Raw genomic sequence first — 12,562 nt, 5'->3', positions numbered from 1 at the left:
AATAATGATTATGACATTATAAATTCTATATATTTGATTTGTATGTTTTATCAAATTTTATTTGTTGGATATAATTAATAATCTTACAAAAGTTAGACTTACCGTGCATGACTCGAGCCTTAAGCTAGTTAAATAAATAGTTTAGTGGGGTCTGCTTGTATATTGTGCTGTAAGCTTATACGAACTACATGTATGGGCGTATTTTGTACGAAGTATGCGGGTTTAAATTCCCGTTGTAGCTCTGAATCCCGTTTCCCATTTGCTTATTCAATAATCAATATTCAATTTTGTTCGTGAGTGAGTTGGAGTTCTTCCTTCTTCGCTTCTTCTCCCATTTCTCTCCTTTATTGCAAACATTTAATTTCAGTAATTGGAGACTGGGGATCATTTGTTTTGAGTATGAACTCATCATGGATTCGCGAAGGCCAGGAGAATCAACATGAACAATCCATCCCCCTTATTCCCAAAACTGCTAATGCTTAGCTCTGTTTTTTATTCTTCTTCGTTTTCAATTGGGTATGTTTCTGATTGTCTTTTTGATTTGATTTTAGTTTTTAGAATTTTTTTTTTATTATTTTTTTTTTATCTTTTTTGCTAAATTAGGGTTTTTTATTTTGCGTTTTCTTGTTGTTTAGATCGATTTGGGTTTTGGATGACTTCGACAATTAGGTTAAATTATCTTATTTGATGTCAATTTGGGGTTTTAAATGTTATTTTGTTGATTATGCTATCTAGGGTTTTCTTGTATTGTTATGATCTGATTAGGTGATTCTGGTAGCAAGATGAGTTACAATGACTATCGTATTAGCTATTCTTAATTCTGCATTTCCATTTGGTACAAGATGATCGACACTTATTGAATTGCTATGATCAGCACTTATTGAATTGCTTGTCAGTTGTCACGAAATATGCATTTGCTTGGATGCTGTTATCCAGCCTCTTTTTGATAATCGGCAAACCTTGTTATAGGATGCTCGCTTAATCAACCTGGATATTTTGATTCATTAGCATTGATGTTTGCTTTAAGATTTTACATATGGAATATGTTGTAGTTTTGTATGTTGGTCATTTTGCTCTCTTATTTTGTAACAAATTGCGAAGGGAGGAGAAATGGAGGACATATGAGATTAGCTTTGAGGGAGTTAGATGAGGTTTTTTATTTTTTTTAAACCTTTTTGCATATATGCTCAGTTACCTGTTGTAGTTATATTTTCATCCTTCCCCAAAATGCATTATATCTTTTCTGTCTTTTGAGCATTTGAAGAGTACATCATTAAGTAAAAACCATGAAAAAAATCATATTGCAAAAGTCACCAAGTGACAATCCCCCCACCCTACTCATCTATGACATATTGGGAATACTCTGCATTCAAGAATCCCATTGCTTGTGCCGAGGGCTCATGGTAGATAATTTGCCCTGTAGTGGTTAAAAGTGGGAGTGTAGTGAAATATGGCTTTCAGGCTTTTGTTTATAATTTCAGTTTTAGTCCCTCTCAAACATTGTTGAGAACTAGAATGTTTGAGAGATGGGAAAGATTTGAATGTCAGAGACTAGGTTGTGGAAGAGGTTAAACTCAGAGCTATGGGTATGTAACTAAACTCAAAATCTCACCTAAACCAATTAAAACTCTGCAAGAAGCTTATAGAATACCAAAAAACTATTTTGAGTGACTTTTAATTTAGTAGTTTTATTGGTATATCTATCTTTCATTTTTGTATGGAGCTTAGGTTCTGACTTTTTTTAAAATATATATATAATTTAAAGACATTGAGACTATTCTTTTTTATTTATACTGTAATATTTCCTTCGCCTTTCATGCAGATTTGTGTAACCTGATTAATTGATTATGGAATGATGCTCTTCACCTCCTGCACAATCTTGATCATACTTGATTGGTATTAGCCACTCTACAAGTCTCCATGGGCTAGAGTTAAATTGATGGCGAGATTTGCATCATCTGGTGTCCGGTGTTAGTGTAGTAAATAGTAAGATTTAGGAGCTTCACTGAATATTATAATGGCCTTGTTGATCATATTCCCGTTGAAGGTAGTACTTTCGCTATTCAATATTTGGGGAACTATTTTGCTTTGCTGTGGTTGAAACTTGGCTTGAAGTTTTCAGAATCTCAATCACAAGTTCTCTGTGGTAATTGCTGATGTTGCTTATCTACTAGCTAGGCCATGGATCTGCAATTTAAAGCATGTGGGTCGTGATGCAAACAAATTAACTCACGAGATGGTGAAATTTGGAATGCAAATGGCGGGGGATTTCAACACTTACCCAAGTATGCCGGCAAGCCTGGAATCCACTCTTCTCAATGATAGTCATGGTGCAACGGAACACGCTGGCCACTAATTGCTTGTATCTATTTAATAGCTTTCTTTCTCTGTTATGGATATTGTGTTATCTCTTTCTCATGTTAATTTTAATGCTTTTTAATATTATCTTCATATGTATCTAATCTATCTATTTATTACGGAGTATTTCATATTGGTTGATAGTTGAATGGTCTAGCAACTGTTGTTTCTAGTTTGGCAATTATTTTTAGACACTTCAATAAAATGGACTATTATTGGAACTGTAATGTACCAGAAGTTTGGTTGTTGTATCTATTTGAAACTTTGAACGAACTGTCAACGGTCATATACTTTGATCCTTGGATGTGTTCTCTGTTGGTTTTGCAAGTCCATATAACAACTAAGACCAATGAAAGGTAGAACTCTTTTTTATTTGTTTCCTTTAATTTAAATCTTTGCTAACTTCATTAGTTTTTATACTCAAGTTCCTATCCTAGTGGTTTCAATAGGTCGAAAGTAAAATGATTTGTTGAGGAACAAACATTAATAATTGATAATCAATGTAAATTAATGACGACCATATTATATGATATCTATTTGATTATGGTTTTAACTCATTTGTCTTTACTACCCTTTAGTTACTATTGTCAAAGTTTTATATTATTGTCACCATATATTATATATGGTCATAGGAAATAAACTATACTGCCATTTGAATTATAACTTCATTCAATAAAATTAAAAGGTTATCTAATTAACATCTACCTTTAATCCTTTATACTATATTTCATTTCATAAATTATTGCCATCTTGAATATATGTAGTCCATTTTATAAATTGAAATCATCTTAATATATATATTGTCAATAAAACTACACTAGTTTGGGGCCATTCATTGAAATTGAAAGGTACTCTTACTAAGCTACCCTTATACTCCCCAGTCCTTTTTTTTTTTTTTTTTTTTTTTTGTCCCATTAATCAATAAGATCTAATATAGTCATATACGTGAGAATGTAAAATCTTGTTGGATTCGTTTTTATAATATGACTCCCTTCATTTCTATTTTTTAGTCCTATATCCTATTTTGGACGTTTCAATAATATCTAATCATATTGAACATATTCCATTTTTAACTTATTTTTTCTTCCTATATTACCCATATAGAATATATTCAAACCTTGTAGGTTGATTGGGTAATAAAATGTGAAAAAAAAATTGTATTGGTTAAATTAATGGATTGTGGATAGTCTCTAAGGAATCATTCACTTGAATTATGTAATTATGGCTGATGCTTTCAAAAAAAAATAAATAAATAAAAAAAAAAACTTTAATAAAACAAAATTAATTATGAATTGTTTTTGTACTTTAATGTTAGATGCTAAAACTTCTTTTTTTACGTGATTATTTCAATATAGGACTATCATATGGAGATTTGAGATATATACATTTTCACACGTGTCATAAATCGTGAAAAGTCAAATGAAGCAAAAAGAAATAAGGACAAAAGTAGTATTATACTTCATTTTATAAATTAATCACACCTTAAAATATAATTATTGTCATATATCTCAAAGTATAGTCATTTGAACTATAGCCTCCAGTCATTCACATGTTAGAAAGGTAATCTTATTAGCTACCCTTTAAGTTACTAATATAGTGCAGTTTATCAAATATTGTCAATATATAAACTATATAGTCACTAAAATCAATAATGTTGTCATTTGAAATATACCTTTTAGCTATCCTTATACTATATATATAATGCAGTTAAACAATTATTGTCAACTATCAATAATGTTGTCATTTGAAATATACCTTTTAGCTATCCTTATACTATATATATAATGCAGTTAAACAATTATTGTCAACTTATATTATAAAATACGTGGTCACTAAAATCAGTAATGGTGACATAGTGTCATTTGAATTATAGCTTTTAGCTAGCTACGCTTATACTATATGGTGCAATTTATCAATTACTGTCAACTTACAAAATATATGGTCACTAAAATTAGTAATGTTGTCATTTGAACTATATCTTTTACCTACCCTTATACTATATAGTGCAGACGTTCAGTTTATCAATTATTTTCAACTTATAATAAAATATCTAGTCACTAAAATCAGTAATGTTGTCATTTGAATTATAGCTTTCGGTTATTCATTGAAATTGAATGGTACTAATAGTTACGGTTAATTCATAGTACAATATGTCCAAGTTTTTAATTTTTCACCATATATCCTTGAGTTTTCACAAATATATATGCACCAAATACACTTAATGATTATTGAAAATTAGCTTTGTTAGAAATTCATTATACCCAAAAACTAGTCTATGCCCAGATGCCAGATCCATGAATAACTCAAATTATTAATTATTAAAACATAAAATATTCTCTAAAGATTGTACCATGAAGGACGTTTGTTAGTTTGAACGGAACCAAAAACCGCAAGTGCAATACCAAAGTCCAACTACACAAATCAAACACATCTTGAATGTATTAGCTTAGTGTAGGGAATATTTCAAGAATTAACCCCAAGCTTGAACCCCACTGTGATCATACACTTAAGCATGGTGGCGTCCAAAGGGAAAGAATCTAGAGCAAAAGAGTCGCCAACAAGTTTTAGGAACTTGTAAACCGTTCACAAGGTGAAGATTAAACCCCTTAACGATCCATGAGATCGTCAACTCCAAAAGGTCTTGAACCAAATAGGGTTCGGGGATGAAGGTACAAATCCAACCTAAAAGAGATTGAACCTGCCCTAATAATAGACCTCTACTTCATTCTTCTCGTATTCATGTGCGCTTTCTGACTAACATGCAATCAATAGATTAACCCTAAACCTGTTTATCTATGTTGGTTGAATATAATGCACAAATAAAACTATTATTGGCGATCACTTGAATTATAATCATATTATCCCTAAACAAGATTATTAATTATCTTATTAAGCGTGATTACAAGTACAAATTCCCTTTAATCCTGCAAGAGAGGGCGTGATCAAGCAACAACAAAATATATATATATATATATATATATATATATATATATATATATATATATATATATATATATATATATATATATATATCAATCAACATAATAACAATAATCATCATAAAATAACAATTATAATTGAAATAATCATGTTAACGCTAAAGCATAATAATAGCAAGATCCTAGGCATGATACTAACATGATTAATAACAAACCCTAACATGTCACTAATAAAGATCAAAGCTTTAGCCCTAGCATGATACTAACATGATATTGATATGATATTAGAAAAGAGTAAAAGGCACCCTAAACATGATACTAGAAAGCAATAATAACATCCTAACATGATACTAGGAATTAAACAAATTTAAACATGCTTTCTATAAGAATAGAGCAATAAGATTACATACATTGATGCCTCATACCTCTTCCTAATAACAAAATACACGCGTTAGTAACTTTAAGGAATAAAATCAAACAATTAAATTAAATAATTGAAATAGAGATTAGGGACCAAACCCTCATAAATTATAACCTTTCACATTTAGGGCGAAGGCAACTTCGAACTTGGCTAGGTGTGTCTAGATCTCGTGAATGCGGAATTTTGTAAGATGGAAGGTTTAGAAAAAGAATAGAGAGGAAAGCTTTTAGCTTTTTAGAGAGAGAAAGATGATTGTAGAGAGTTGATTGTTGATTGATGAAGAAAAACGGAGGTTTAGGACCCTATTTATAAGAAAACAGTCCGGAAATAAGTAGAATTTGATAAGGAATAAAACTCCACTCTGTCGTTGCAAAACCAACCTTGTCGCCAGGCGACAGGGTCTGTCGGCCTGTCGTTTGGCAACAGCCTAGATTTCTACGCGCTTTTAAACACGGAGTCCACATATGAATCAAAATCGATCTGTAAAGTCCGTATAAAAACCGAAATTGTATTTTTCATAAAATAATATTTTATTCCAAATAAAACTTTATCAAAATATAATTATTAATTCTAATCTTATTAGGATTAAAGAGAACCTTCTAGAGAATTCTACAATTAATTCCAATAACTTTAGGAATAATAATTAACATTGGGCCCTCCCCTAGATCATTGGGCCGTATGTAAAGATCAAACCGGGCCCAGTTTAGTATTTTGGCCATAACTTCCTCATTATTCATCGGAATTGGGCTTATAATATATCGTTGAAAAGCTCTTTGCAGACCCATCCAACTACACTATTATTGGACTCTTGTCGTGAACCAAACTAAACTGGATTGGCTGTTTTCATAAAATAGAGTTGTTTTTCGAAAACAGAAAGAAAGAATTTTAATAAAAACTAACCGCAACACCTGAACTTTCACACTTTCACCTCATTCGATAATCATTCGACGCAAAAGGTATTCATCACTGGGTTTGGTTTTGGGAGACACATTTGGGTGTCTACACTTAGAATAGCAAACAAGCTAAGATCCCTTAAGGTTTGTATTTAGACTTAGGTTCTCACTTTTAGGATGTATAAAATAATTAATTGTATGATCATCTAATATTACCTCTTTAAAGTAATCCTAGTAGGAGTAGGATAGTTATTTAGGAAATAACTTATTCCTCAAGCTCCGTGATTAACTGAACTATATATTAATAATACACTTAGTCACTAGCTACAATATTGTCCAATTTTTAAAAATTATTGTCCCCTTATAAAGTACATATTGCCATTTAAAACAAACAACATTGTCATTTGAATTACTTCCTCTATTTCTATTTAGTTGACACGTTTAATTAATGCACACGTATTAAGGAGAGGAGAGAAAATGAGAGAGAAAAGTAAAGCAAGTAGGGACACTAGTAAATACAAGTAAATTTCATAAAGAGGAATACATGTCAACTGAAAAAACGGAGGTAAGTATAATTTTCGGTCATTCAATCAACTACGAAAGGTAAACCAAAGTTGTTTATGCTTCAAAATATATTTATAAAGAAGATGATTTAATGAGCATCGTTAAAGGGTATAGTTCAAACGAATTTATTAAACAATTTTGGAATAATGAGTAGCTTCACATAACGAAGAATAATATAATTATACTTCTAAAGAATATGATTTATATCAACAAATGGAACACTCTAACTTACACGAATTTAAAGGTAACAAAATTTATCAAATTTCTAAATTATATTGTCAATTACACCACAAAATAGTGTTCTTTGTACATCTTATATTCATTCATTGAATCAGATTAGAGTTTTATTTATCTCTATCCTTATAATATTGTCAATTTTTATTTATTTTATTGTCACTATATAACACATATTTATTGTCATTTAAAGCAAACTAAGTGGTCATTTAAATTATAACTATAACTTTAATCCATACGTTGAAATTAAAATGTACTCCATCCGTTGAAATTTATAACTATATTTCTGTAAATTATATTGTCATCAGTTACATTTATAAAGTAAAGTATTAAAATTATATTGTCAACTATTGAAAATTATATTGTCATTTGGGTTGTATTATGAATGTTATAAAAATTTTATAATATATATATTTTGTCATATTTATAAATTATATTGTCATTGTATTAGTTAAATTGTCATTTTACTTTTAATTTTTTTTGATGCAATCATTTTACTTTTAATAAGTTAATAAGGGACAAATCCATATGAATTAAACTAAGACATAATACTGAAGACCAATCCATGTGAAGTTTTATTAACTAATAAAATTTGAGTATTCTTTACAACATCTAATCACATTACAATACACTGCACGGATTGCAAATTTGGCAATTTTAAAGAGAAGGGAAATTAAAATCAAATTTTCCTCCTTTGCCTCTATAACCGGTTTTCCCTCTTTTACCTCTTAAACTTTTATTAAGTTAATAAGGGACCGATCTATGTGAATTAAACTAAGAAGACCAATTCATGTGAAGCTTTGCGTGGACCTGGTTTACAATAATATTATTGTGAACCCGATATTTATACACACGTAACTGACATTATATTGAACATAGTGACCCTTATTTTTAACATAGTAACCTTTATTAAAAGTTGTATAACGTTTAATACTATTGTGAACTTGAAATACGACGTTATGACCCTAATTTTAATATAGTGACATTTATTATTTATATTGACCTCATAAAATATTTAATTAAAAAAATTAACTTCTTATACCCTATATATTACCAAAATGACTTTTATTTACAACATAGTGACCTTCATTTTATTATAGTGACTTTTTTTTTTATTAATAAAATAACCATAGTTTCTCTAATGTTAGTGGTCCACAATAAATTAGTGTGAACCAGATCCATTTAAGAATTTGTAATAATAAAATTTGAGTATTCTTTACAACATCTAATCACATTACAATACACGGATTGCAAACTTAGCAATTTTAAAGATAAGGGAAATTTAAATCAAATTTCCCTTCTTTGCCTGTATAATCGGTTTTCCAAAATAAAACTTGATTAATGTGTAGAGGTATAATGACATTTGTATGTCTTATATTGTCATTTTAGATAAAATATATTGTCATTTGCTTCTAAATTGCAAAACTACATTACCTATTAGGTAACCTATAATGTCATTTGTCACAAGCTATATTATCATTTGAAAAAAGTATTTTGTCAAATGTGCAAGTTAAATGGTCTACGGAGTATATACAAATTAAAAGTTATAACCATCATTTGTCCCTTCTAAATATATGGATATTATATAGTAAGATAATATGTTAACCGCCGGAAAAAATAAAACTATTAAGATAAATGACAAAAATGTAAGGATACGTATAAATAGCCAAATGACGATGTGTATTATGAAAATATACAAACAAATATTAATGAATGTGAAAAAAAAAAAAAAAAAAAAAAAAAAAACTAAGGTTAATTAAGGCAATTGGGTTTTTTGCCTTATTAATGAGTGGTTGAAGTAGATCTTTATGATTCTTTAAAAAAATTAGTAATACCATATATTACAGGGACCTAAACTAGTGTTGATTTAAAACAAATCCTTAAAGGGTTATTTGAAGCAACTCATTTTTTTCCTAATAGTTTTAATAATTTTGTTTAATTATATCCTTAAACGATGTTCATTTGATTTGCAGCACTTGTACCATTAACCCCCATTAATAAATAATGTCCAAACCGCTGCAATTCAATCACAATGATCAAAACGTTTATTTGCACTATTAGAAATGTCAAAATTCACATTCAAATGATACACAGACTTAAATAGATATATGTACAAGTATAGAATTAGATATTTTTATTGATAAATACTTTGTAATGTTTACACTTTCATAAAAAAATACAATTAGAAGCACATCAACAGGCATTTGAGCAGCTCCACATATAATACAGTAGGAGCACAACTGCTACAGGGTAGGCAACAGATAGCAGCAGGAGTGCAGCAACAATAAGTTCGACATAATCACCCAAAAATACATACTCCAAATTATGAACTCTGAGATTTGATATCCAGAGAAGCAATAGGAGGCAGCAACAGTGGTGGCGCCAGTAGGTGGCAATAGCAGCAGCAAAACTGGTGTGCAGCAGCAGCACTAGCCGAGTAGCACGAAAAGCACCACCACCATCCTTTTAAAGAACAACTCTTGCCACTTATTGATAAACAGGTACAAAGTAAAAGAAACTCGTTGAATAAACCAGGAAGCTGAAACAAATCCCGGGCATAATGGAATTCCAGCAAAGATGTTGTAGTGTATGGAAAATAAACAAAAAATATATACTCCCTCTGTCCACTTTTAAATAATGTACACTATTATATAGTGTCTAGCAAAAAGTTGCCACAAACGAAAGGACTGAGGGAGTATAAAATTTACATGGTCCTCTAAGCACCAGTTTAAACATAGCTAGTCAAAAGATGACTACATCCAACTATCCAAGTATGAGCTTAGAAGAAAAACAGTTAAGAACGTGTTGTACTAGACTATTAGAAACTCTAAGCAATTCTTCAATAAAGACTCTCTAGTCGATATATTTTGAAGGACTTCAGCCGAGTACACTTTCTAAAAGAAGATCTGTCAAAAAGGATATCTTGCCACATCAATATAATATGAAAAATCCAATTTGGGAAAAAATTTAGTAGAAGATTTAATAAGGTTCTTTAGAAATAATATCAAGCAGTTTCTTGAATAAACTATACCTCATGGAAACCGAAGCACAATTATTGATATACTTTCAAATAACAACAGACAAAACATATCATATGAACTCTGATAATTTCAAATTTTCAATACGGCTTGATAGATGCATTTTAGATTCATACTAATAGTATGATCTAATAAACTTGTAAATCAATACAGCCCACCTGGTCTAAAAAAAAATACAGCCCACCTATTTGGTAATCAACTGCTCCAACTTGAGATCAGTCTCTTTGAGTGATTGAATAAGGTGGACCAGGTGCTATTCCTTAATCCTTATCATCCTCAATAGTGAGCTTAGCAACCTACACATAAAACTATCACCATGAGCAAAAAAACATATCTTACAATTCCTTTTGAGAACAAGGACCTTAAAAACCAACAAAAATTTTAAGAATAAAAGACCTTCACTTTCTGTGCTGCTAACTTTGTTGTCACTTCTTCCAGCTTCAACTCTAACTCCAACTCCAACTCTTCCACCTTCTTTGAAGATTCCTCAGTGCTAGCCTCTGGAAGTCTGTTTATTCAAAAAAAAAAAAAAAAAAAAAAGAAAAAAGAATTAAAAAAATAAATAAATGAGATATTACATCAAAGTACAATTTCAGCAAAATACCAAGCTTATTAAAGCTTTTGTCCCATACCCTTCTTACTCAAAACCACAGTATCGAGCTCCAATTTTGATAGAATATAAACATAATTAGAATTTCCTGTCATTCGATTTGGTAGACATTTATTCACAGTATACCCATTACAAACCCCATATACTTAAGAGCTCAACAAATATCAAATGTAAAGCACAAGGAATTCACCATCATTCATGAATTTCAACATAGTTAATCAAATTTCACAAAATCTATTTCATAAATAGCAATTGTGAACAAAATCACCCAAATAAAAAGTTAAAAAAAAAAGAAAGCAATAATTAGAACAATGCAATTATAGAATCAAAAATTTTGTAAATTAATTAAATAAGAAAAAAACAAAAAAAATAGAGAAAATTACAGTTGAAACCAATTTCCCTTCGCTCCCTGCAAACACTGTCGACCATAATTGCAGGCTATCTCAATCCAGATCACAAATTACACTGAAAATAGCCCCTGAAATCATTGGCCATTGAAATTTCTTTAATAAGCAACTTAATTAGCAATTATACAAGAAATCACAAAGCACCCAAATTTCAGTTACTTACAACACAGCGTTAAATATCAATATTATCATTTGATTTATAAAAGCATGCAATATTTACATCTAAAAATAGGATTTATATGAGCAATATACATCAAATTAGATGTTCTAATAAAATAAAGATACTGTACAATTTAAAATTTCTCAACCCTAAAAATTGAAGAGAGAATTAAATTACCTTTTTGATCGGGTTTATGGCAACGCTAACAAGACGAGCGCTGTTCTTGGCGAAATTTCTCAAAAGATCTAGAGTCAAACACTTGATCCATAGCATCAATTGATGAAGATGAATAGAGGAAAGAGAAAATTAAAATTCAAACCCTAAACCCCAAACAATTTAACTATTCTAGTTTTTGTCGAGAACCCTAAAATCGCAGATAAATTGGGGATTTTGATATGATTGAAGAGAAAGAGGAGCAGACAAACCTTGAGAGGAGAAGAGAACGGGAAAACGAAGTTTATGAGTAAATATGACAAACGGGGAACTTAGTGGAACGGGTAGACGATTTTTATATATGAGTATGTGTATACGTATATTGTATTTCCATACTTTGATAAAATATTCCTATAGGCGTGAAATTCCAGCGATGCCCCTGTGTTTGATGTAAAATACCTATAATTTCCCTGTGCTGTGCCCAGCACGGTGCTGGGCTGATAGTTACTCCAACTGTAATGTGCTTTGTTCAGAAACAATATGGCAATATGCCAATGTCAGATCTATAAAGCGCTAATTCTGATACTAATGCTTGGAACGGTGCAACATGGTAAAGTGATGAATAATTTAAGTCTTTTATGTCCAATGACTGTCAAGTGTGTTTAGTTGCTCCTTATTGCAGTAGTTGCTAGATATACGTAGAAAGACCTTAAAATAGGTTTGGTCATGCTTGAATAGCACAACTCTAGTTATTAATTCATTACATTAATTAATTTTATTATAAG

The 12,562-nt window shown here is 30.3% G+C and overlaps 2 long non-coding RNA genes across 2 annotated transcripts; one reads left to right on the top strand and one right to left on the bottom strand.

Moving 5' to 3' along the window:
- The first annotated feature begins 215 nt into the window (after nt 1–215).
- On the top strand, nt 216–2,514 carry LOC145590793 (uncharacterized). Its single transcript, XR_014102157.1, has 2 exons — nt 216–516; nt 1,823–2,514. It is a non-coding gene; the product is annotated as an uncharacterized LOC145590793 (long non-coding RNA).
- A 7,015-nt stretch (nt 2,515–9,529) lies between these two features.
- LOC145590792 (uncharacterized) lies at nt 9,530–12,087 on the bottom strand. The gene is made up of 4 exons (XR_014102156.1): nt 11,802–12,087; nt 11,441–11,535; nt 10,844–10,955; nt 9,530–10,743 (listed from the first exon to the last, which is right to left on the bottom strand). It is a non-coding gene; the product is annotated as an uncharacterized LOC145590792 (long non-coding RNA).
- Between the last annotated feature and the right edge of the window lie 475 nt (nt 12,088–12,562).

Source organism: Chenopodium album, chromosome 18, assembly GCF_948465745.1.
Source record: "Chenopodium album chromosome 18, dcCheAlbu1.1, whole genome shotgun sequence".
Classification (NCBI taxonomy): domain Eukaryota; kingdom Viridiplantae; phylum Streptophyta; class Magnoliopsida; order Caryophyllales; family Amaranthaceae; genus Chenopodium; species Chenopodium album.
Note: the sequence above shows the minus strand (reverse complement) of the source record. Positions and strands in the feature narration are given on the sequence as shown.